The sequence below is a fragment of the Moschus berezovskii genome, chromosome X, assembly GCF_049115385.1.
Source record: "Moschus berezovskii isolate FMDL1 chromosome X, NW_MosBer_1.0, whole genome shotgun sequence".
Lineage (NCBI taxonomy): Eukaryota > Metazoa > Chordata > Mammalia > Artiodactyla > Moschidae > Moschus > Moschus berezovskii.
The window spans coordinates 89,797,939-89,822,552 of record NC_142488.1 but is presented as its reverse complement, the minus strand read 5'-3'; the positions used below and the strand labels follow the sequence as shown (position 1 = coordinate 89,822,552).

General features: G+C 41.1%; 1 pseudogene; it reads right to left on the bottom strand.

The window, feature by feature from the left end:
* Positions 1-2,770: 2,770 nt before the first annotated feature.
* LOC148773368 (uncharacterized) lies at positions 2,771-3,554 on the bottom strand (annotated as a pseudogene).
* Positions 3,555-24,614: the final 21,060 nt, after the last annotated feature.

The following is a 24,614-nucleotide window of genomic DNA, read 5'->3' as shown; positions in this document are numbered from 1 at the left end:
TCTATTTTCCTCTCTGCTTCATTTATTTCTACCATTCTATCTCCCACTTCACTTATCCTATCTTCTGCTTCAGTTATTCTACTGTTGGTTCCCTCCAGAGTGTTTTTTATCTCATTTATTGCAGATGGGGAAACAGTGGAAAAAATGTCAGACTTTATTTTTGGGAGGCTCCAGAATCACTGCACATGGTGATTGCAGTCATGAAATTAAGACGCTTACTCTTTGGAAGGAAAGTTATGACCAACCTAGATAGCATATTAAACAGCAGAGTCATTAATTTGCCAACCAAGGTCCGTTTAGTCAAGGCTATGGTTTTTCCAGTGGTCATATATGGATGTGAGAGTTGGACTGTGAAGAAAGCTGAGTGCCAAAGAATTGATGCTTTTGAAGTGTGGTGTTGGAGACGACTCTTGAGAGTCCCTTGGACTGCAAGGAGATCCAACCAGTCCATTCTAAATGAGATCAATCCTGGGTGTTCATTGGAAGGACTGATGCTAAAGCTGAAACTCCAATACTTTGGCCACCTCATGTGACGAGTTGACTCACTGGAAAAGACTCTGATGCTGGGAGGGATTGGGGGTAGGAGGAGAAGGGGACGACGGAGAATGAGATGGCTGGATGGCATCACTGACTCGGTGGACATGAGTTTGTGTGAACTCCGGGCGTTGGTGATGGACAGGGCGGCCTGGTGTGCTGTGATTCATGGGGTCGCAAAGAGTCGGACATGACTGAGCGACTGAACTGAACTGAACTGATTGCATTATTCATTATATATTGACTCTTGTTTATTTCTTCTAGGTCCATGTTAAACATTTCTTGCATCTTCTCAGTTCTTGTCTCCAGGTTATTTATCTATAATTCCATTTTGTTTTCAAGATTTTGGATCATTTTTACTATCATTATTCTGAATTCTTTTTCAGGTAGACTTCCTATATCTTCCTCTTTTGTTTGGTTTGGTGGGCATTTATCATGTTCCTTTACCTGCTGAGTATTTCTCTGCCTTTTCATCTTGTTTAGATTGCTGTGTATGGGGTGACCTTTCTGTATTCTGGCAGTTTTTTGTTCCTCTTTATTGTGGATGGTCTCCCTGTGGGTGGGGTTGAATGAGTGGCTTGTCAAGGTTTCCTCGTTAGGGAAGCTTGCATCTGTGTTCTGGTTGGTGGAGCTGGATTTCTTCTCTCTGGAGTGCAATGAAGTGTCCAGTAGTGCGTTTTGAGATGTCTGTGGGTTTGGTGTGACTTTGGGCAGCCTGTATATTAAAGTTCAGGTCTATGTTCCTGTGTTGCTGGAGAATTTGTGTGGTATGTCTTGCTCTGGAACTTGTTGGCTCTTGGGTGGACCTTGGTTTCAGTGTAGGTATGGAGGTTTTTGGTTGAGCTCCTATTGATTAATGTTCCTTGTATTCAGGAGTTCTCTGGTGTTCTCAGGTTTTGGATTTAAGCCTCCTACCTCTGGTTTTCAGTCTTATTCTTACAGTAGCCTCAAAACTTCTCCATCCATACATCACTGATGATAAAACATCTAGGTTAATGATGAAAAGATTCTCCACAGTGAGGGACACCCAGAAAGGTTTGCTGAGTTACATGGAGAAGTGAAGAGGGTGGAGAGAGATAGAAGTGACCAGGAGGAGAAGAGGGGGAATCAAAAGGGGAGAGAGCAATCTCAGTTCAGTTCAGTTCAGTTCAGCCACTCAGTCATGTCCAACTCTTTGCAACCCCATGAATCACAGCAGACCAGGCCTCCCTGTCCATCACCAACTACCAGAGTTCACTCAAACTCATAATCTAGCTAGTAATCAAATCCCTATGTGCTCTCTACTGCCTGGAACACCCAGAGTGGTTCATGGAGTTACATACAGAAGAGAAGAAGGAGATAGAGGTGACCAGGAGGAGAAGATGGGGACCAAAAGGAGAGAGACAGATCTAGCCAGTAATCAGTTCTCGAAGTGTTCTCCACAGCCCGGAATACCCAAAGAGATTCACAGAGTTGGGTAGAGAAGAGAAGGGGGAGGGATGAGATAGAGGTGACCTAGAGAAGAAAAAGGAGAGTCAAAAGGGGGAGAGGGCAATCAAGCCAGTAATCACACTCCCAAGTAAAAATGGGTACTGAAGATTGGATTCTTAAAGGTACAAAATTGATAACAAATACCAAAAGCAAAGGTTAAAAATCTGAAGTAGAGGTTAGACTCTCAAAAATGCAATATTGAAAAAACAAAACAAAATCACAAAAATTATAAAAAGCCTATATAAAATTTGCTTTGAAAATAGGTTCTTTTTTTGCAAGGTAATAGTAGTTTATAAAAATGAAAATTAAAGGAGTAGTAAAGGACTGAAAAATTTTTTAAAATTTAAAAATTAAGAAAATGATAATAGTAACAATATATCTAGGAATTTCTCTGGAGCTATTGTGGGTAGTGTGGGGTCAGTTCAGTTTCAGATGGTTCTTTGTTCCAGCTTATACTTCTCAAGGTCTATAGGCCCCTTCCAATGTAGTCTGTTAACTACATGGTTTTAATCTGTTGCACCTGTCACTTTCAAAGCGGTTCCCTCTGTTTATTTTGGCTTCTTATTTTTGCAAGTCTCTTCAGTGTCTAATTTCCACACTGACACAAGGGGACAAAGGTGATCACTTATTTAGCCTCACTTGTTCAGTCGTGCTGTGGGGAGGGAGGAACACTGCAAACAAATATCACTGGCATGTGTTGGGAGTTCTCACAGTGTCTCGGCCACACTGGGTTTGCCCCCACTCACAGAGTGTGTGCTTTCCCAGTCTACACTGCTCAGGCTCCAGGTTGTTCTGCAGGGGAATCGTCTAAAGTGGGCCCTGGGTTGCGTGCATTTCCCAGGTCCAAGCCACTCAGGTTCAGGTTCTTGGGTACTCCACAAAGGCACAGACTCATTTGGGCTTGTGTTTTGTGCCCTTCCCAGGTCTGAGCAGCTCAGGCGACCAGGTGCTTGGTGAAGACACTCTCCTCAGGTAGGGCGGTGCATCTTATCACCTCCCACATCCCAGCTGCTCGATTTCCTGGGTGCGCAGTGGGAGCGCTGTCTCAGGTGGTTTGTGTGTCTCTGGGGAGCTGATCTCTGGCTGCGACCCTCCCGGTGAATGTCAACTATCCAGGATCCCAGGAAGGCTTGGTTAGCAACTGGGAGCCTGCTCGCAGGTAGGTAGGGGATGCTGTCTCTGGGGCTGAGATTGCACCTTCCTGGCTCTGGCCGTTGCCCACCTGCCTTTCTGCCTCTGGTTGGGGGTGAGCCAGTCCTCAGCTGGCTAGCTCTCCTCTGGTATTCACTCAGTCCTTTGTTCTGTGAGCGGGCCCAGCAGTGCCTTAGGTTAGAGCTTTTTGCGGGAAAGTTCTCTCTCTTTCCTTTTTTTTTTTTTTTCTCTCTCTCTCTCTGGCTATCTCACAGTTTGGGTTGCTATTTCATGTGAGTGCTCAGGGCATTCAGGCCCGGTTCTTACCCTAAGCAATGCAGCTGGCGCCTCCCTGTTCGGCCCCGCTTACTGGTGGCAGACACAAGCATCTGGGCTACTTTTCTGATGAGAGTTGCCATTAGGCTCGTAGTCTGTGGGTTTTATTTATTTATTTTTCCTCCTGGTTATGTTGCCCTCTGAGATTCCAAAACTCCCACAGACACGCTGGTGAGAGGGTTTCGTGGTGTTTGGAAATTTTTCCTCTTTTATAACTCCCTTCCCGGGATGGGTCTCCCTCCCTAACTCTTTTGTCTCTCTTTTTATCTTTTATATTTTGTCCTACCTCCTTTTGAAGACAATGGGCTGCCTTTCTGGGTGCCTAGTGTCCTCTGCCAGCATTCAGAAGTTGCTTTGTGGAATTTGCTCAGCGTTCAAATGATCTTTCAATGAATTTGTGGGGCAGAAAGTGGTCTCCCTGTCCTATTCCTCTGCCATCTTAGGACAGTTCCCCTTATCTGCCTTTCTAACTCAGCAGTGTCTCCCTTTTTATTAATTTTTCCAAGTCTTTTTTTTAAATTATTTTTTCCAGCTTTATTGAGGTATAGTTAACTAATAAAATTGTATATATTTAAGGTGTACTATGTGATTTGATATTTATATGCATTGTAAAATGATTACCACAAGCAAGCTAATGAATACATTCATCATGTCACATAGATACCTTTTCTTTTTGGTGAGAACACTTAGGATATACTCCCAGGAAATTTCAACTACACAATACAATATTACTAATCATATATAAATATATATAGTCACTATGTTATGCAGTAGATCCCTAGAACTTACTCATCTTATACATGACATTTTGTACCCTTGATGAATATCTCACTGTTCCCCAACACCCCCCCCCCAGCCCTTGCAAATGACATTCTAAAGTCTGCTTCTATGAATTCATCTTTTTTTATATATTTACTCTGAGAAAGGTATGAAAGGAAGTGAGATGACAAGAGAGGAATTCTCTATTAAAAGGCAGCTTTCTCAGGAAGTAGGTATGCTTTATGATTATATTAATTAATACTAAATTATTAGCTAACAAAATAGTTTTCATTAATAGCATCTCAGTAGGAGTTTATAAAATGGGGGGTGATAAAGATTAGACACTTTGGAAAAAATAGTTAAGGAAGAATTATGTAGTAGGTGTAGTTTTCTTAAAATACTTGAGGCTGCTTGGATAGTAATTATACCACGGGTTCTTTTCCCTTTTTCTTAACCTTCTGGGACACAGGAGAGGCCTGCTCTATGTTTCTGATTATTCTCAAGGTAATACTGTGATGTATTAACGTCACAGATTTTGGAGTTCCATTACTAGCTGTGTTCAAATACCTGGGTTCAAATACTAGCTCTTTGACTTTGAACAAGTGACCTCCCCATTTTAGCTTCAGTTTTCTAATCTGTAAAATGAGGAAGATCCTATATATGGCAAAGATCTGTTGTGATGGATAAATACAATCTGAAAACATCTATCTGAGATGTGATAGGTGCTCCATAAAAGCTTGTTTCTTTTCCCGTGTCAACTGTGCTAGAGATCTTCCCTTTGCCTCTCCAGATCCTTTCCTCACCTTATTTTTTTCCCTTATGTTTCCAAAGACTGACTTGCCTTGGATTTCTTCACTGGGCTTCCTTTTCTTCTGTTTCCTGTGTGGATTAGGCCAATGGAGAACACTAGCAGGAGAACCAGAGGGGCAAAAGTGAAGTTGGAATATTTCCTGGGAAATGTATTGCCCCAGCCTCTTCCCTGTAGGATGCTGTAAGCTGATTAGGCCCATCAAGGAAAGGTCACAGGAAGCCCTCTCCATGGAACCCTCTCTCTCCCCTTCTGGGAGCAGCTTTCTCCTGTTTCTGTTTCAGGCCTGAGGTGATAACTCCCCCCTGCCCCCCATTCCTCCCATTACTTTATAATCTCTTCTTATCCTTTACCTCACCTCTGCAAATAATCCTTTTATTAAACTCTCCTCAAATGACTCAGTTTGAGTGTGTTTGCTTCTTTCTTGCTGGGACCTTGATTGGTACATTTTGTTATCATTTCTAGGTATCTATGACAAATATAAGGAATACACATGCATTCAGTCTCTCTGTCAAGGCTTGAGTCAGCTGCCCTGATCCTTTCTTTGAGATGCCGAGTGAAAAGAACACCAAACTGAGGGTCAAAAGACTTGGGACTTTATTCTGGTTCTGTTATTAACTCCCTGTGAGCTGGAGCAAGTGACATGGCTCATCTGTGGGTCTTGATTTTTGTGGAAAATGAAGGGATTGCATTAGATAACTCCCACAGTAACTTCTTGTGCTTACTCCACAGTGACTAAAAATTTCCCTGGTATAGTTGTACCTGGCATTCCTTTAATGTTAATTCGCTTAGCTGTCCATGCAGGAAAGGAGAATGATATGATACATCTTCTGATCTTTCTTAAGAAAGAAAGAAAAAAAAAAGAACAAACTCTTATAAATGATAAGTGAAGCCTTTAAACCTTCTAATCAGTGTCTCTGCCCTCAGATTGGCAGATCAGGACCCTTGACATCTGAATGATTTATTATGACTTAGAGTCCATACTTACAGCACTTCAGCTTGACTTCTTCACAACAGCAGGAGGCAGTAGAAGGAGACAGATGATAGGCAGAAGTGACAAACCAGGATCTTAGATGGTGATTCTTCCATGTGACCTTAGGAGGCATTAAAAGTTTTGGCTGTTGCTATAGTTCTTTGGTTTGGACAATTTGTGAGCAAAGGAAAAATAGAGAAAGGGGAATATTTGCACACACTTGGAAGAACAACAACAGATGCATATGGAAAGAAATATAATAGCAAAGGGATGGTTTGGAAGGAAGAATAAGACTATGTATTGAGATCTGTGTTCTAGCCCATTGTGTTGTGAGCTTTAATTATGTTGTGGGATTTAATCATCACAACAACTATGTGAGACAAATATTATGATAATTTTAGAGTAGAGGGAACAGACTCAGAGAGGCTGAGAAACTTGTCCAAGTTCACCCAACTTTATTAGTTATGGGAAAATTCAGCATTTGTACCTAGATTATAGATTTCAAAGTCTATACTTTCCAGACCTTGCTAAGGGGTAATGTTGTGAATTACATCTGGTGATCTCAGGACATGCAGAAAGTATAGAATAATTCATTCATGCACTCATTCAAGAAGTATGTATTGTGTATCTAACATGTGCCAAATGATGTTCTACATACTGAGATAAAGTGACTTGTGAACCAGTCAGATGAAATCCCTGCTAATACCTCCTAGCAGCTTATCTCCTAGTGAAGGGGACAATCAACAGGTACACAAGAAGAAAATAAAATAAGGAGAAATTGATTGGTTTCTGAACCTGAGTCTATAATGACTTAGGAGTTGGCCTGCAAAGATCAGGAATAAAGGGCATTTCAGAGAGAGGTACAGCAGGGAAAAGGAGGGAAGTCAGAATAACTGGGGATGAAGCAAGAGAGTAAGAGAGTGAACAGATCATGTAGATCCCTGTAGGTCACAATGAAAGGTCTGACTTTTAAAAATATTTTAATGTATTTTTAAGTTTATTTTCTGGCCACGCAACATGTGGGATGTTATCTCCCTGACCAGGGATCTAATCCATGCCCTCTGCGTAGTAAGCATGGAGTCTTAACCACTGGACCACCAGGGAAGTCCCAAGGGTCTGACTTTTATTCTAAGTATGACGGCAAGCCACCAGTGCCCTCAACTACTTTCTCCACCCAGATCTTATTGGAAGGGTTTTCTGAGAATAAACTTGACAATTTAGGATCCCAAATGTGAATCTTAGCTATCTCTGAGATGGGCAGAGTTTCAATATTCAATATCTTTCTTGACAAAAGCACTTATTAAATGCCAATTTTTACATGGCAGAAGGTTCTAGTTCAGCAGCTGCTATCCCATCTGAGTGTGTGTGTATGTGACTGTGTGTGGATGTAGGGATAATGTGCATGACTACAGGATCTGAAAGGTCATGGAGGTGGGTGACAGGCCTCAGACTATCTCCTGTCCAAGTTCAGGAACATTATTCACTTTTCCTTGGTGCTTGAGACTATTTCCTGGTCCACCTGCTGGAGTCATTCTTGAATTAACTGCAGCCTCCAATATAAATGAAGGGAAGATGTTTGCAGGACTTTGAATCTTACATTGGCAATTCCAATGATTGTCCAGGATGTATTTACATGATGCTGGAAACATTTACATGATACTTGAATTGCATAGCTGTGGAGAGGAGATTGTTTATTCAAATGAACATTGAGAGGGCTGATTTGATTTTCTAATTCGACCCAAGACTATGTTATGGTCGGGATGTAAATAATTTGCTCACTAATGGAAGATTTCATCTTTCTGTTAAAAAAAGAAAGAAATAAGAGGGAGTAGTGCCTGGAGGGAGACATGAGAGGGCTTCTGATATGCTTATTGATCTGGGTGCTGGTTACATAGATATGTTCAATTTGTGAAAATTTAATAAGATACACACTTATGATTTGTATACATTTATGTATATGTTATACCTCAATTAGTGAAGTGAAGTCGCTCAGTTGTGTCAGACCTCTTTGCAACCCCATGGACTGTAGCCTACCAGGGTCCTAAGTCCATGGGATTTTCCAGGCAAGAATACTGGAGTGGGTTGCCATTTCCTTCTCCAGGGGATCTTCCTGACCCAGGGATCGAACCCGGGTCTCCCACATTGTAGTCAGACGCTTTACCATCTAAGCTACCAGGGAAGCCAAGTGCTATAAAATATGAAGAAAATGAATGCAGCCCTGAAGGCATTTCCAGTATAATAAAGCCAGGAGAGTTAATAAGCCCTGGAGAAAGAGTTTGCAGACTTAGCTTTCAGTTAAAGCTATTTCACTAACTCACATGAATAAGGAATCAAAACATGAAGGTTTGACGTGGCCAAATAAATGGCATCCTTTCTCTTCAGCCTCTTGTGAACTTATTGAGAGAGACAAAAGAAGTAAAGAAGGTAGAGATCAATATAACTTTATTTCTAATGGAAGTGCTAGAGAAGATGGCCAAGTGGATTTCTTAATTCCAACCTTCAGAATTAGGCAGAGATACCCATCGAGATGCAAGAAATGAGAGAAAACTCTAGGTCTTGCTCACAATAGGGAATTTATGAAAATGAATTGAATAAAGCCCCTTCCCTTAAAAGTGGATAGGCCATACATGGTCTGTTCCGGCTCCCAAATCTACCAATATGAATTCCTTCTCTTGAGGAGGAGGAAATGTGAAGCTAAAGAAAAGTCAACAGTCTTACGCTAATGAATGTTTCTCCACTTGGAAACAGGAAGCCAAGAGAAGGGGTATCCTCAGCCTTCCTCAATTAAAAATAGGAACAACCTCAGTCATGATGATGATAGTAACTTCCATTTACTGAGCACGTAATGATGGTGAGATACAGGGCTAACGGTAACCATATATGTTTTTACATATATTTTCTGTGTTCTCACAATAACCCCAGGAAATAGGTATCATTGTTACTTCCATTTTATAGTTGAAGTAACCTACTCAAGATCACACAGTTGGGAAATGGCAGAGCCAAGATTCCAAAAACCATATCCTTAGAGAGAGAAGTAGCAAAGTGAAGGGTAGAGATTCTAGTACTGGGCTCCATGATTTATTTAAAAGTCAGTACCACTTACTAGGGGCTCCCCAGGTGACTCAGTGGGTAAAGAATCTGCTTGCAATGCAAGAGACGCAGGTAGATACAAGTTCAATCCCTGGGTCGGGAACATCCCCTGGAGGAGGGCATGGCAACACACTCAGTATACTTGCCTGGAGAATCTCATGGACAGGGTAGCCTGGTGGGCTATAGTCCATAGGGTTGCAAAGAGTTGGACACGACTGAAGTGACTTAGCATACATGCATCACTTACTAGCTGTGTGATCTTGAACAACTTACTAAATCACTGGTTAGTTTCCACATCAGTAAAATGGAGATGTTATTTTCTTTCTCTGGGACTCCTTTTCTTTATCTGTGAAATTTGTAGAGTAGATTAGCACAGTGGTTCTTAAAGTGTGATCCCTGGATCAGAAGCTTCAGCATCATCAGGGATCTTGTTAAAAGTAATCATTGTACTGAATTAGAAACTAGAGGGTGGGGCCCAGAAATTTGTGTTTTAATGAGTTCTCTGGATAATCCTGTTTTGCTAAAGTTTCAGTTCAGTTCAGTTCAGTTCAGTTGCTCAGTCGTGTCCGACTCTTTCCGACCCCATGAATCACAGCATGCCAGGCCTCCCTGTTCATCACCAACTCCCGGAGTTCACTCAAACTCATGTCCATCGAGTCGGTGATGCCATCCAGCCATCTCATTCTCTGTCATCCCCTTCTCCTCCCGCCCCCAATTCTTCCCAGCATCAGAGTCTTTTCCAGTGAGTCAACTCATCACATGAGGTGGCCGAAGTATTGGAGTTTCAGCTTTAGCATCAGTCCTTCCAATGAGCACACAGGATTGATCTCCTTTAGAATGGACTGGTTGGATCTCCTTGCAGTCCAAGGGACTCTCAAGAGTCTTCTCCAGCACCACAGTTCAAAGGCATCAATTCTTCAGCGATCAGCTTTCTTCACAGTCCAACTCTCACATCCATACATGACCACTGGAAAAACCATAGCCTTGACTAGACAGACTTTTGTTGGCAAAGGAATGTCTCTGCTTTTTAATATACTATCTAGGTTGGTCATAACTTTCCTTCCAAGGAGTAAGCGTCTTTTAATTTCATGGCTGCAATCAGCATCCACAGTGATTTTGGAGCCCCCAAAAATAAAGTCTGACACTGTTTCCACTGTTTCCCCATCTATTTCCCATGAAGTGATGGGACCAGATGCCATGATCTTTGTTTTCTGAATGTTGAGCTTCAAGCCAACCTTTTCACTCTCCTCTTTCACTTTCATCAAGAGGCTTTTTAGTTCCTCTTCACTTTCTGCCATAAGGGTGGTGTCATCTGCATCTCTGAGGTTATTGATATTTCTCCCGGCAATCTTGATTCCAGCTTGTTTTTCTTCCAGCCCAGCATTCCTCATGACGTACTCTGCATATAAGTTAAATAAGCAGGGTGACAATATATAACCTTGACGTACTCCTTTTCCTATTTGGAACCAGTTTGTTTCATGTACAGTTCTGACTGTTGCTAATGTTTAAGACCCACTAATCTATGATAGATGACTTCAAGATTTTCTTCTAGCCCTACCATTCTGACCTCTAACCTCAATGTTTCCTGTTACCCTTTCTTCTTTGTCAGATGTCCACTCACTATAGGAGACATTTCTTCACTTTCAAGAAGCTCCCACTGTCAGGCCAGTGGTGATGGGGAGTGGGTTGCATGAAGCTTCCTTGAGGTATGCCCTTTCTGATGGGGCAACCTCAGTATTTTTGTTAGATCTGCCTCCCTAACCCAGACTGTGCTGGTGATAAATGAGGGGATAGAGATTAAAGCTGAACCCCTTAGCCTGAAGTGGTAGTTTGTGTGAGCTGCTGCACTTGCCAGGAATGGCTGGGCTAGAAATGTGGCCTGAGACTCAGACCCCTACAGAATTAGACTGTGGGACACAGGAGATTTTGTTCTCAGCAGTCCTGACTTTCCTGGACTTTGTCTTACTGCCCCTACTCCTCCCCACAACCCCTAGATGGACCGGGCATTCTGACCTCCTATATCCATGAGACAGGATTTGTCAGAGCAAGGCCAAGACCCGGGAAGAAACAGCAGGTTAGGACTGCAATTAGGAGCATTTAAGGAATACCTTAAACATGCCTTTGTACTATAAGGCAGTGAATAACTTCCTCATTAACACCTCAATACAGCTAAAGGATAATATTCAGCAATTATGTGAAAGGGCTTTTTACAAGCTATAGAAATAGAGAGTGCTATTATTATAAAGACTATTGAATTAGACCCTTGGGCAAACCATAGGCTTCCAATAAGGCCAATACAGGGGTTTACAATTGTCTACATAGTGTGCTTTGAAGGGTATCATTTAACATCTTAGCACAGATTAATTTGTCAGATAACTAGCTGTTACCTTGGCAATTCAAGCAAAGCCTTGACAGCATGGGATATGGGATAGGAAAATTTTTTCTGGATGCTGAAAATAAGGGCAGGAGGCCTAGGGGGAGGTTCGGGGATTAAATGTTATAGCATGTGCAAATTACTTAGCACAGTGCCTGGCATGCAGAAAGTACTTAATTAAAACTGGGGGCATAGGGTACTGGTTAGGGAGAACACTTTGGAGGAAGGCAGGGGCAATGAGCCAGTGGTTGGCTTGGGAAATGTTGGAAAGAAGGGGGAAAAGAACTAGGTACAAAGAGTGTAGAGGAAGCAAGTCAATTTGGCTGACTTGTTGAGGAGTGTGAGAACTGCTCAAAGGCCTTTGGTGTTCTCCTACTGAAAGACTTATGAAGGCAATGACAAAAAGGACTGGTTTGTTTTGCAATTAAGGAGGTTACTTTAAATCTTTTGAATTTTACTCTCAGCAGCACTCAAAATGTCTGTGCCACACAGAAAAATCATACAGGTCAGTAACCTGTTGTCATAGAAATTACACTCTTTTCTCCAGACCCTCCTGACAGAATAATAACATACTGCAGCAAAATCAAGAGAATTAATATGAATCACATAGCTTCTATTTTTAAAACTGTGCTTAGCTGTATTAAAGAAACTACATTCGGGCTGTTGAAACTGGATCAGGGCTTTGTAACTCACTGTCTAATTTGGGGAACTCACATGCCCAATCTGGGTGTAACTTTCTTTCCTAGAGAAGAGATGTCTTCTAAGATCCTGTTCTGAATTTCCAAGCCTTTAGTACTTGGTAAGCTTGTATGCGTACCTCTTTTCTCCCCACTATGGCTGCAACTCCTCTGGCTGCTGTCAGAAAGCAAGGGAATACTATCAAGTTTGCATACTGTAATCATGAATGCATAAAAAGCAAGGCAGCCTCCAAATACCACTGATCATCATCATCAAACCCTGCCACATCCTAGGGAAATAGAACAAGGATTCCAGCAAGGAATTATGTCCTGATTCTAGATACCAGAATGTCACATTACATTGGCCAATTCTTGCAGATGTTGTCAAGCAAGAGGCATCAGGAGACATTAAAAATTCTCTTTATGAGCTTAGAATGACAAACATCAGGCTTGCCTTTCCTCAGAGTTACAAACTGGGCTTCAGGCTGGTCGCCTCTTTTTCCCCTTCAAATCTCTGATGTGAGTTGAAGCCAAGGGCAAGGATCCTTGGCCCACCAGCCGTCTTGCATCTGGTCTATCCACAGGGCTCTTCCAGAAACATCTCTACAAAAGTTACAACCACAGCACAGCAGCAGCAGCTTGCTCGTCTCAGCAGGTTGCCTGCATGGCAAATGTGATTGAAAGGAACTCTTTAAATAATTGCTAGAACTTTGCTTGGGAAACTGGTTTCGTTGGGAGTACAACCTTTGTGGAGTTTTAATTTTTCTTTATATTTATTCTGCTTCCACCTCTTTGCTTCACCAGCTCCAATGGTTTTAACTGAGCAGCAGTCCCCTCCTTCGAGACCCTGGTTTTCTCTCTGGCTGTCTCCCTATCCTCCTTGGCCACCTTCTCAGCTGCCAGGTACCTGGACAGAGACCAGTGTGCAGAGAGTATGCTTCTTCTTGTCTTGCCTTTATCCATGCCTGCCCGGCTTATCCAGAGATTCTGCTGCTTCTGCCGCTCTCTTCAGTCTCATTTCACACATCTTTGGGATCCTGGGAGCATCACTAAAGTCACATGATATATATGAAAGCCACTTTAGCTTAAAGAAAGAACAGGGTTCACAATGTCAGGTTTCTGAAAAAATTGGACTGATGAATCCGAAATAGGCTGGCAGGAAAAAGGCCTTGGAATGCTTTCCTCTACGTGGAATGTCATTCCTCTACCAGAGTGTCAACTTTCTAAACCTTACTGACCACTGTTTCGGCTATTCCTTCAAAGCTCAGCTCAGACATCTTTATTTCTTGCTGCTGCTGCTAAGTCACTTCAGTCGTGTCCGACTCTATGCGACCCCATAGACGGCAGCCCACCAGGCTCCCCCGTCCCTGGGATTCTCCAGGCAAGAGTACTGGCGTGGGGTGCCATTTCCTTCTCCAATGCATGAAAGTGAAAATTGAAAGTAAAGTTGCTCAGTAGTTTCTGACTCTTAGCGACCCCATCGGAGAAGGCAATGGCAAGCCACTCCAGTACTCTTGCCTAGAAAATCCCATGGATGGAGGAACCTGGTAGGCTGCAGTCCATGGGGTCGCTAAGGGTTGGACACGACTGAAGTGACTTAGCAGCAGCAGCAGCGTGTATTAACTCATTGTATCCTCACAATCATTCTGTAATATTGACACTCTATCCATTATAATTCCCATTTTACAGATAAAGAAACTGAAACATTGGTTAAGGCATAGGTTAAGCAACATACCCAAAATTACAAAGTTCAGTTCAGTCGCTCAGTCGTGTCCGACTCTTTGCGACCTCATGAATCACAGCACTCCAGGCCTCCCTGTCCATCACCAACTCCCGGAGTTCACTCAAACTCATGTCCATCGAGTCGGTGATGCCATCCAGCCATCTCATTCTCTGTCGTCCCTTTCTCCTCGCACCCCCAATCCCTTCCAGCATCAGAGTCTTTTCCAGTGTGTCAACTCGTCACATGAGGTGGCCAAAGTATTGGAGTTTCAGCTTTAGCATCAGTCCTTCCAATGAACACCCAGGATTGATCTCCTTTAGAATGGACTGGTTGGATCTCCTTGCAGTCCAAGGGACTCTCAAGAGTCTTCTCCAACACTGCAGTTCAAAAGCATCAATTCTTCGGTGATCAGCTTTCTTCACAGTCCAACTCTCACATCCATACATGACCACTGGAAAAACCATAGCCTTGACTAGATGGACCTTTGTTGGCAAAGTAATGTCTCTGCTTTTTAATACATTATCCAGGTTGGTCATAACCTTCCTTCCAAGGAGTAAGCGTCTTTTAATTTCATGGCTGCAATCAGCATCCACAACGATTTTGTGACCCAAGAAAATAAAGTCTGACACTGTTTCCACTGTTTCCCCATCTATTTCCCATGAAGTGATGGGACCAGATGCCATGATCTTTGTTTTCTGAATGTTGAGCTTCAAGCCAACCTTTTCACTCTCCTCTTTAGGAAGTGCCAAAGCTGGAATTCAAAACCCAGGAATTCAGACATTCTACTGCCTCCCTTAGGATAGCTATTGTAGTATTTATAGCCACTAGTGTAATTATCCAGTTGCTTATATGTTTCCACAACTAGATTGAAAACTCTTTGGAGAGAAGAGGTTGTGTTTCATTCATTTCTGTATCCCCAGGGCCTGGAACAGAGGTGCAAAATAGATGTTCAGTTACTGCTTAATGAATGAATGAATTTTGCTGAAGCAGAAAGTATAAGACTTTTAGAATCAGAAGACTTCAAGTTGTAAGCTGACTCTGCCTAGCTGTGTGATCCTGGTAAATTATACAATTTTTTGAACCAGATTCTTCTTTTGTGCAGTGAAAAATATTTTTCAAATCTTATTCTGAGAATTACGTAAGTTGTTATTAAGCACCTAGAACAGTAAAGGTACTCAGTACATATTTTCATTCATTCATCATTCTATCCATTCATTCATTCAACAAATAATTACTGAGTATTTGATTGTGCCAGGCAGTATAATATTTGTGGGGTAACCACAGTGGACAAACAGAGTTCTCATCTTGTGGAGTTACATTCTGGTAGAGGAGGGGAACGAAATGAATGAGTAAGCAAGTTAAAAATAAATTTAAAATGTTTATAAAGTAAATAAATAGAGAATAACTAGAGGGCTACTTAATGGCAACTCACTCCAATATTCTTGCCTGGAGAATCCTGTGGACAGAGGACCCTGGTGGTCTGCCGTCTATGGGGTCGCACAGAGTTGGACATGACTGAAAAGACTTAGCAGCAGCAGCAGCAGCAGCAGAGGGCTATTTTATTTAGAAAGGATGGTTAGGAAAGGTCCCTTAGGAGTGATGCTGACATTGAGGCTTGGAGCATGAGGAGGCTAGCTACATGAAGAGCCTGGGAATGACCATTTTATGAAGAAGGAATAGTCAATACAAGGGCCTTGAGTTTAGAAAGAGATAAAAGTGTTCAGAGAAGAGAAGGAGGCCAAGATGATTGATACCTAGCAAGTGAGGAGCAGAGGGGTAGAAAATGAGTTTGGAGAGACAGGCAGAGACCAGATCATTAGGGTTCTTGCAGTCCCTGTTAAGGATTTTTGGTTAATATAAATGCAATAAAAAGCTGTAAGTGAAGGAGTGGCATAATGTGATTTATAATAATATTTTTTAACAGTTCACTTTGGTTGTTGTGTGATGTGTGGATTTTAAGGGGTGGTGGCAAAAAGAATGGAAACCCATTAACAGCCAATTGAAATAGTTATATTCAATAACTATATTCAAATGAAAATTGTGTAGGTGAGAAGTTCCAACAGCTGGAACTAGAGTGGAAACAATGAAAATGGAGATAAGTGGTCATATTTGAAATATCTTTTAGAGGCAGGACAATTATAACTGAAGAATGGATTCAATATTGGGGATGACAAGAATGGAGGAATTAAGGATAATTCCTAGCTTTGGGTTTGAACAACTAAGTGGATAGTGGTAGCTTTATTGAAATAAACATATCCCTGGAGATGTCTGAGGAGGGAGCAGGCTTGGGAGGAAAAACAAAAGTTACATTTGAGACATGTTATTATGGACTGAATGTTTGTATCTACCCCACCGCCACCCATGATATTTGTATCTTAAAACCCTAACATCTAGTGCCATAGTCTTTGAAGGTGGGGCCTTTGGGATATGGTTAATTTAGCTGAGGTCATGAGAATGGGGCCTAAGAGAAAGAGAGAACAGAACTCTCCTTCTCCCCCACCCTCTCTCTTTCTCTCTGTGTCATGTGAGAGCACATTGAGAAGGCAGTCATCTACAAACTAGGAAGATGTTGCTTGTCCACACCTGAATCTGGTGGCACCTGGATGTTGGATTTCCCAGCCTGTGGATTTCTCTGGAATTGTGAGAAATAAATATCTGCTGTTTAAGACAACCAGTCGATGGTATTTTGCTATAGCAGCTTGACCTGAATAAGATATTAAATTTGAAATGCAAATTAGATGTCAGAGAATATGTCAAACAAACAATTAGGTTTATGATTTTGGATGTCATGGGAGAGGTCAGAATTGGGTGATATAAATTAATGAGTCATTTGACTATGGATGGTATTTAATTTTATGAAAGTGGCTAAGACTACTGAAGAAGTATATAGCTAGAAAAGGAAACAATAATAATAGTAATGGCAATAATATTAGCAATGATGATAACAGTAAATGTGTATGTAGTGTTTATTATAAGCTGAGTACTGTTCAAAGTGCTTTATATATATTAAATCATTTAATCTCTACAACAAAACTATATGGTAGGTGCTATTATTATCCCTATTTTACAGATGAAGAATCTGAGGCACTTATAGACTAAGCAAATTGCCCAATTTCACACTGAGTTAGTTAGTAGCAGATAAGATTCAAAACTGGAAAGTTTGGCTTCTGAGTCCATTCTCTTATCTGCTATGCTCTTATTTCTTCTTAAGAGAACAGAGTCAGAGTTCAGCCCTCAGGGCTCTTTCACATTTAGCTGGTAGGAAGAGGAAAATCCAGAAAAGGAGACTGATGAAGAGTAAGTAGAAGAGTGTGGTGTCATGGAAGCACAGGGAGTAAGGATCATCAATAAGAAGGAAACATTTAGTCATGTTGAATATTTTTGAGCAGTTAAAAAGAGGATAGAGACTTTTCCATTGGATTCATCAATATGGAGGTCAGTGGCAAGAGCAGTTGCTTCCATTTCTTGAAAGAGTCCACTTTTCACTCACTGCCTTCTTTTCTCAACCTTGAAAATACCCTTTCAGTTCACTTCAGCCGCTCAGTCGTGTCCGACTCTGTGACCCCATCAACTGCAGGACTGCAGGCTTCCCTGTCCATTACCAACTCCCAGAGCCTACTCAAACTCATGTCCATTGATTCAGTGATGCCATCCAACCATCTCATCCCCTGTCATCCCCTTCTCCTCCTGCCTTCAATCTTTCCCAGCATCAGGGTCTTTTCCAGTGAGTCAGTTCTTCACATTAGGCGGCCAAAAACTGGAGTTTCAGCTTCAGCATCAGTCCTTCTAGTGAATATTCAGAATTGATTTCCTTTAGGATTGACTGGTTTGATCTCCTTGCAGTCTAAGGGACTCTCAAGAGTCTTCTCTAACACCACAGTTCAAAAACGTCAATTCTTTGGCACTCGGCCTTCTTTATGGTCCAACTCTCACATTCATACATGAATTTGAGTGAACTCCGGGAGTTGGTGATGGACAGGGAGGCCTGGCGTGCTGTGATTCATGGGGTCGCAAAGAGTCGGACATGACTGAGCGACTGAACTGAACTGGAAAAACCATAGCTTTGACTAGACGGACCTTCATTGGCAAAGTCATGTCTCTGCTTTTTAATATGCTGTCTAGGTTGGTCATAGCTTTCCTTCCAAGGAGTAAGCGTCTTTTAATTTCATGGCTGCAGTCACCATCTGCAGTGATTTTGGAGCCCAAGAAAATTAAGTCTGTCACTGTTTCCATTGTTTCCACAACTATTTGCCATGAAGTGATGGGCTTGGATGCCATGATCCAAACCACTTCAGTATTCTTGCCTTAAGAACCCCATGAACAGTATGAAAAGGCAAAAAGATGGTATACTTTAGTACTGTCAATTGCTGCTTTGGCCATGAATTTCATCTGCCAGTAGGTATGTGCAGTTGGATCACTTTATTTCCTGTGGGATGTATCCTGAGTAGCACTTTATATTTGGACTTTTATCCTGCTGTCTTATTTTTGGGTGCCACAGTCTAGTTTCCTCGATTTTTTTGTTTTGTTTTGTTTTATTTCTTCTGGAGATATTTCCCTATGTCATCAAAGAAGTATATAAAATGCTCTTTCTTTAGTCCTACTGTTCCCACTTGCTCAGCTGGTTGGCTCAGAGTGCAAAGGGGACAGGATTACTGGCTGTTTTGAATGCAAACTCAAGAGCTACATCAGGAGGCAATTCTAATGTACAGAACTCCCTCCCTGCACTTGAGTAATCCAGGGACAGTATCTGAAGGCTGAATGTCCCTCCAGCAAGGATAATGATTCCTGCTAAATGGTTTAGAGTAAGAACAGATCACATGACTAGTGCCTCTAATTAGCCTCTCGGCAAGCTTCAGTCTATATTCCTTATCTAGGACACAGCAGTCCTTAGATAGGCTGTGATTCATTTCTACCAGTGTACGAAAACATTTAAGTACATCAGAAGGAAACTGAGTTCCAGATGGAGTCTTCTTGAACAGTGCTGCCTGGGGTGGGTGAGCAATGTCACACCTCAGCCTCCATAGGACTAGACATGTAGAGAGGGAGCTTCCCATTGCTCTCTGATGAGGAAAAGCAATGCCCTGGATAAGATGTCATAAGCCTGTGATTTTTCCTTTAAGCTCAGGAGAGCAGATGGCAGGAGCACAGCAGGGGATTGACAAATGCTTATCACTACTTCATATTAACTTTCTCAAAACACTTCAATATTGGCCTTCCCTGGAGATCTCAATAAAGGCATTGCTTTAAAGGAGAGAATACATGGAGCTGAGTCCTTGGCTTCCATCTGCCATTCCACATGGATTTAGAGCTCTTGGGGGTCAAGAAATCAAGGCCCTTGGCTTCTCCTCACAAAAGTGTCTTCTTCCTATAGAATTGGTTCAGGCTAAATAGGTACCCAAACACATTGGGTATTTCATTTGCTTTGTATTTTGACTATTTGAATTTCCTTGTACTTCTTTAATCCTTCAAGATTGTGGGAGCTGAAGAGCATAGATAGAGGAAGGGTAAACACTGGTGTTAAAGCAACTAGAGTAAAAGAATGAGTTATAAGAGAGAATGTGATCCTCGAATAGTATAATTGATCCACAGACTGGTGGGAGGCTAAAGAAGCTGAGGAGGGAGAGATCCCAAAGGCAATCAGAGAAAGGGAAATTAAAATGGTAAGAAAAGATGTGGGGCACAATACCCACCAAGAATAGACTTGAAGCAAGATATAGCCCCTGAGATGATGAAGAGTTATATGAGTAAGAACATGAGAACAAGTAAGATAACCACTTTCCACTCCTATCCTTCCTATGGATCTACTTTTATTCCACCCCAAGGTAAAAGCAAAGGAGTGCATTAAGGGAACAGAAAGTAAGGCAGAGGGGCCTTGCCATTAGATCAGAAACAGAAAACATCTGAAACTTTCCACTTGAAAAACTTGGCAAGATCAGACCCTCATGGGACCTTAGAGGAATCGCAGTTTAACTCTTATTGGCCTGCATAGTGCACGGGTGTGGTGTGCTTGGAAGAGCTTGCAGTCCTGGGAGAGAAACGTGACCGTGAAAAGTTTCTTTAATATGTGGGAGTTGAGGATGGAATAATCCTTTTTTTGTAAACTACTTCAGACTTGCTGGAAATTTGTGATCACAGTGAAACCTGTCTCCAGGTCTGCTCTTCACCTCTACCAAGTCCCACCCTTCCAATGATGACTTTACCTTCTTTTGACTTTCCAAGGAGAGTATCTTTTTAATGCCAAGCAATCAATTTTTATGGGTCTCTGCCTGGAATTTAAGTTTAGAGCTAGATTCTTTACAATAAGGACAGTTTATTGGCCAAAGTTAGACCCAACTCATAACCAACAGATTAGCCAATGTAACAGTTTCAGACTGATGAACACAAGGGGTAATCAACCATAATTTTCCAGAACTTCACCAGTTGAGCCTCACCCAAAAGGAAGTAGAAGATGAAATACTGCTGGAACAATTTATTTGGGCCCCAGGGGTTTTGGGCCTGAAGAATTAGCTTGAATCTCAAAATTAACTGTAGGTAGAAGAGTAGAAGCCCGAGGGGTAGGATTTCAGGGGTGGTATTCCTAAAAATATATCACTTCTCCCACCTACTGGCAGATGGCTTAAATTATTTTAAAAGGTGACAGAGCCTTGCATTTCCTAATCCTCTTTGACTCTTTCAACCTTCCTAACAGGGGCCTTGGCCACAGTTACACAGAGGTGTTAGATCCTTTTTTGAGAGTGGAATTTCTTAGCAGAAATGAAGGATAGAACACAAGAGTATTGCCTGCTTGAAGGTAGGAGTGGTGGGCACTGGGAAGGTAAGAAAAGAAAGACTGGAAATGTGAAAACCAAATTACTGACTTTACAGTTTTGTGAAGGATGACTAGCCTTTTTCAAAATAGGAGCTTTAGGAAAATTCACCCCAAGGATATGATAAGATTCTTCTTCAATCAGTGAATGGTCTCAGTTATTTGCCGTGTCAACACTGTGCCTTTGGAAAGGACTAGAAGTGCTGCAGATATTTTGCCTGCAAGTTAGAGTGTTTCTGACTTAGCAGTTCTTTTGACGTTCCCTGCAAGCTTGATGAACCCTAGAATATTTTTCTTCTTTTGGAAATGTCAATTTCTCATTGGTCTGCTTTGATCAGATATTCCTTTTTTTTCCCCCAATTATTGGATCACTTCAAATAATCCATAGATTATTCTAAGAAAACAATCTTGGGTGGGTAGTAAATTCTCTTGTGCAGAGTGGAGACATTTCTAGAGATGTACACACAAAAACAGTTTCCAATTAAGCAGACACCTTTGATTTTTCTTTGAGGGGGAAAGGATTGCAACAAAGGACAAGTGATCTCAAGCTCCAGGCTGGAACTCTTTGGGTGCCATTCATCTGAGCTCTTCTGCCTCAGTAGAGAGGATTTATTGCGACAGCTGGGTAGTGCCCTTGCTCTGCAGCAGAACAGAAGTCACACAATGAAGATGCAAGCAAGAAAGATGTCTGAAGTTTCTCCTTGTTCTAGTAGACACCACAGACACCTTCATTATTATCTTTCCAGTTTGTTTCACATAAAAAAGTTTTTGTCGATTTTCATTTCAGCTGAACTGGGATGAACCAGGAACCAGAGGCAAAGGAGCAGCAGTTGGCTGGTCAGAGTTCAAATGGCTGCAGAGGAAATCAGTGTGTGTTTGCAGCATTTTTACACTATATAGAGTGCTTGTGTGGAAGAGCAAGCAAAGAAAGAGTGAGATTCCTTTCCAAGTAAAACAGTCTCAGTCTACGGGGCATCCCACTAATAGGCTTTAAGCCACCAGGATTGCAGGAAGGTATGGCAAAGCCAAAAGCCTATCACTAGCCCCCAGAGGACATCTAACAATCCAGTGTCATCTCTTTTATTAACTTGTAAACAGCCCTGGAACGTTAGCTATACTCTAGTAGAAATGAGAAAAAGACATGGAGGCAAATAGCCAGGAGAATATTAGGTTATATACACACACATCACCAACAATGCCTCTTCCTGTCCTTTGAGTAACTCTTCCTTTAATCTGGTGGAATGATTGGTTCAAGGATAAATTGAGTTGAGGGATGAACTTTAAAAATTCTAGATTGAAGCCCATGAGGTAGTTGATCCAGAAAAACCTCACACACAGCTGAAGCTCAAATCACAGTGATTAGTTTAATACACACTGCTGTGTATTAGTTTAATACACTCTGTGCGACCCCGTGGATGGCAGCGTAAATATTTGGGGCTAAGGAAGTAGCTTTAAAATTATGTCATGTTTTTATTGGAATGAAATGATGTTATGATTACATTGAAGGAAAAGTTTTAAACAAATCATCCACAAGCCCACTAACACAGCAACTAATTTGCATTTTCCTTTCTAGTCTGCATCCAATTCATAGGCATCTTAACTTTGTTTTCTAATTTTATTTTTAAGAAAAATTATATATATTGAAGGTGCACAACATGATGACTTACTATACATGTACATGGTAAAATGATTACTACAGTCAAACTTAATATATCATCTCCTCACATAGTTACCACTTTTTTTGTGATGAGAACAACTGAACTGTAGTCTTTCAGCAAATTTCCAATATTCAATATAGTATTATTAACCATAGTCATCATGCTTCACTTTAGATCTCAATAGACTTATTCATCCTCTGTAACTGCATCTTGCAAACACAGTTTTTAACATGGTTTCAAATGAAATGAACAGAGATTCTCTGTTCTGCTCTTTTCTCATAGCATCATGTCTTAAACATTTTCATTGTTCTCCACCTGATCTTTACAGTCTTTGTCAAATTTTCATTTTAATTTTTGTGATTATAAGAATGATGCATGATGACTGCAGAAAATTTGGAGAGTACAACAAAGAATGAATCAGGAAAAGAGCACCCACAATTGCACTATCAAAAGGCAAGTGGTAAAAACACACTGGCCTATTTCCTTCTAGTTTTTTTTTTTACAATCAATGTTCTTTGCATAATTGAAATTATACTGTATATGTATATGTATACTGCTTTGTTTTATTAACATTATGTAATTAGCTTTTCCCTAGGTCTTATGAGTTATTATAAACATACTTTGTGGGGACTGCATCATTTTCCATTGTTTGGAAGTTTCCTCATATTACATTATTTCGATAGTCTTAAATATCAGTGCTGCTACAATGAGCATTGTATTAATTAGGAAAATGGCAACTGCTGTAATGAATAAACTGCCTAACATGAAATGACTCAAATCAGAGAAGTTCGTTTCAAGTAATGGAATGAATTCTGAGTCAGGTCATGGTTCTACTTAATGCTACCATTCAGAAATGCAGATTTCTTCTCTCTTTTTCATTAACTGTCACTTGAACATCATCCTCAGAGTCACAGGAAGAGGAAATAGAGCAGAGAGAAGGTATACCTACTTCTTAAGAATGTTAGCACACACATTTACTTGTGTTTATTGGTCACACAACCACACACAATCAAGTGAAGCTTGAAAATGAAGCATAGCTGGGCAGTCATATGCCTGGCACATCTATTACTATGGAGGAAAAAGAAAGATTTAGAGATTCAGAGAGACAGCAGTCTGCCACAAACATATTTGTGTAGAGATATTTATTTGCATTTCAGAATTTTTTCATTAAGATACATTCTTAGAAAGAGAGACTAAATACTGTTCCTTTTAAACCCTACTTCACTCTTGCTGTCTTATTTTAATGCATCTCCTGAACAACCTGAATGTCCTAGTTTCTTTCAAGAAGGATCCATGAATGATGTATTTCCTGATTCCCTGCAAATCTGAGAATTTTTATGCTTTTACTTATGAGAGGTAACTTCTCTAATTATAGAATTCTTGGGTTATAAAAAATTCCCCTTAATACTTCATAGCTATATTTCCATTGTTTTCAGCATTCATTCATTCAAAATATTTAAAAATTTTTTTCCAGTTTTATTGATATATAATTGACATGCAACATTGTATAAGTTTAGAATGTACAACATAATGATTTGATATATGTATATACTGTGAAATGATCAGCACAAGTTGAACACCTATAACTACGAAGTCCCCCCACTCCACACTGTGGTGAGAACTTTTAAGATCTACTCTCAGCAACTTTCAAATACATAATCCAGTATTGTTAAATCTAGCCACCATGCTGTAAATTGCATCCCAGAACTTATTTGTCTTATAGCTGGAAGACTGTATCTTTTGATCACTTTCACCTATTCCCCACCCCCACCCCTTACCTCTGGCAACCACAAATCTGATCTCTGTTTCTAGGAATGTTTTTTAATCCCATATGTAAATGAGATTATACAGTATTTGTCTTTCTCTTCCTGACTTATTTCACTTAGCATAATGCCCTCAAGATCCATCCACATTGTCCCAAATGGCAGAATTTCCTTCTTTTTTTTTTGGGGGGGGGGTGCTGAATAGCATTCCTTTGTATAATTCAAAAATCTTCTTTGAGCATCTGCATATGCCAAAGATTGTTGCAGATATCGAGAATATAGCTGTGGACAAAACAGATTAATTCCTTGCTCTTATAATGGGACAAGTGGGTTGTACTAGGTTTTACCTATTTGCTCCCAACCCTGAGCCATTATCATCCTGCTCTGGGCCTTGAAGGACTGACCCCCTGGTGGACTGCTTTCCCCAGGCTCCTTTGTTGGCTAGTTTCCTTTTTTAATTCGATGGGAGGCACTGGGAGGGGAATAGAGGGCAAAAGGATAGAGGAGCTGGGG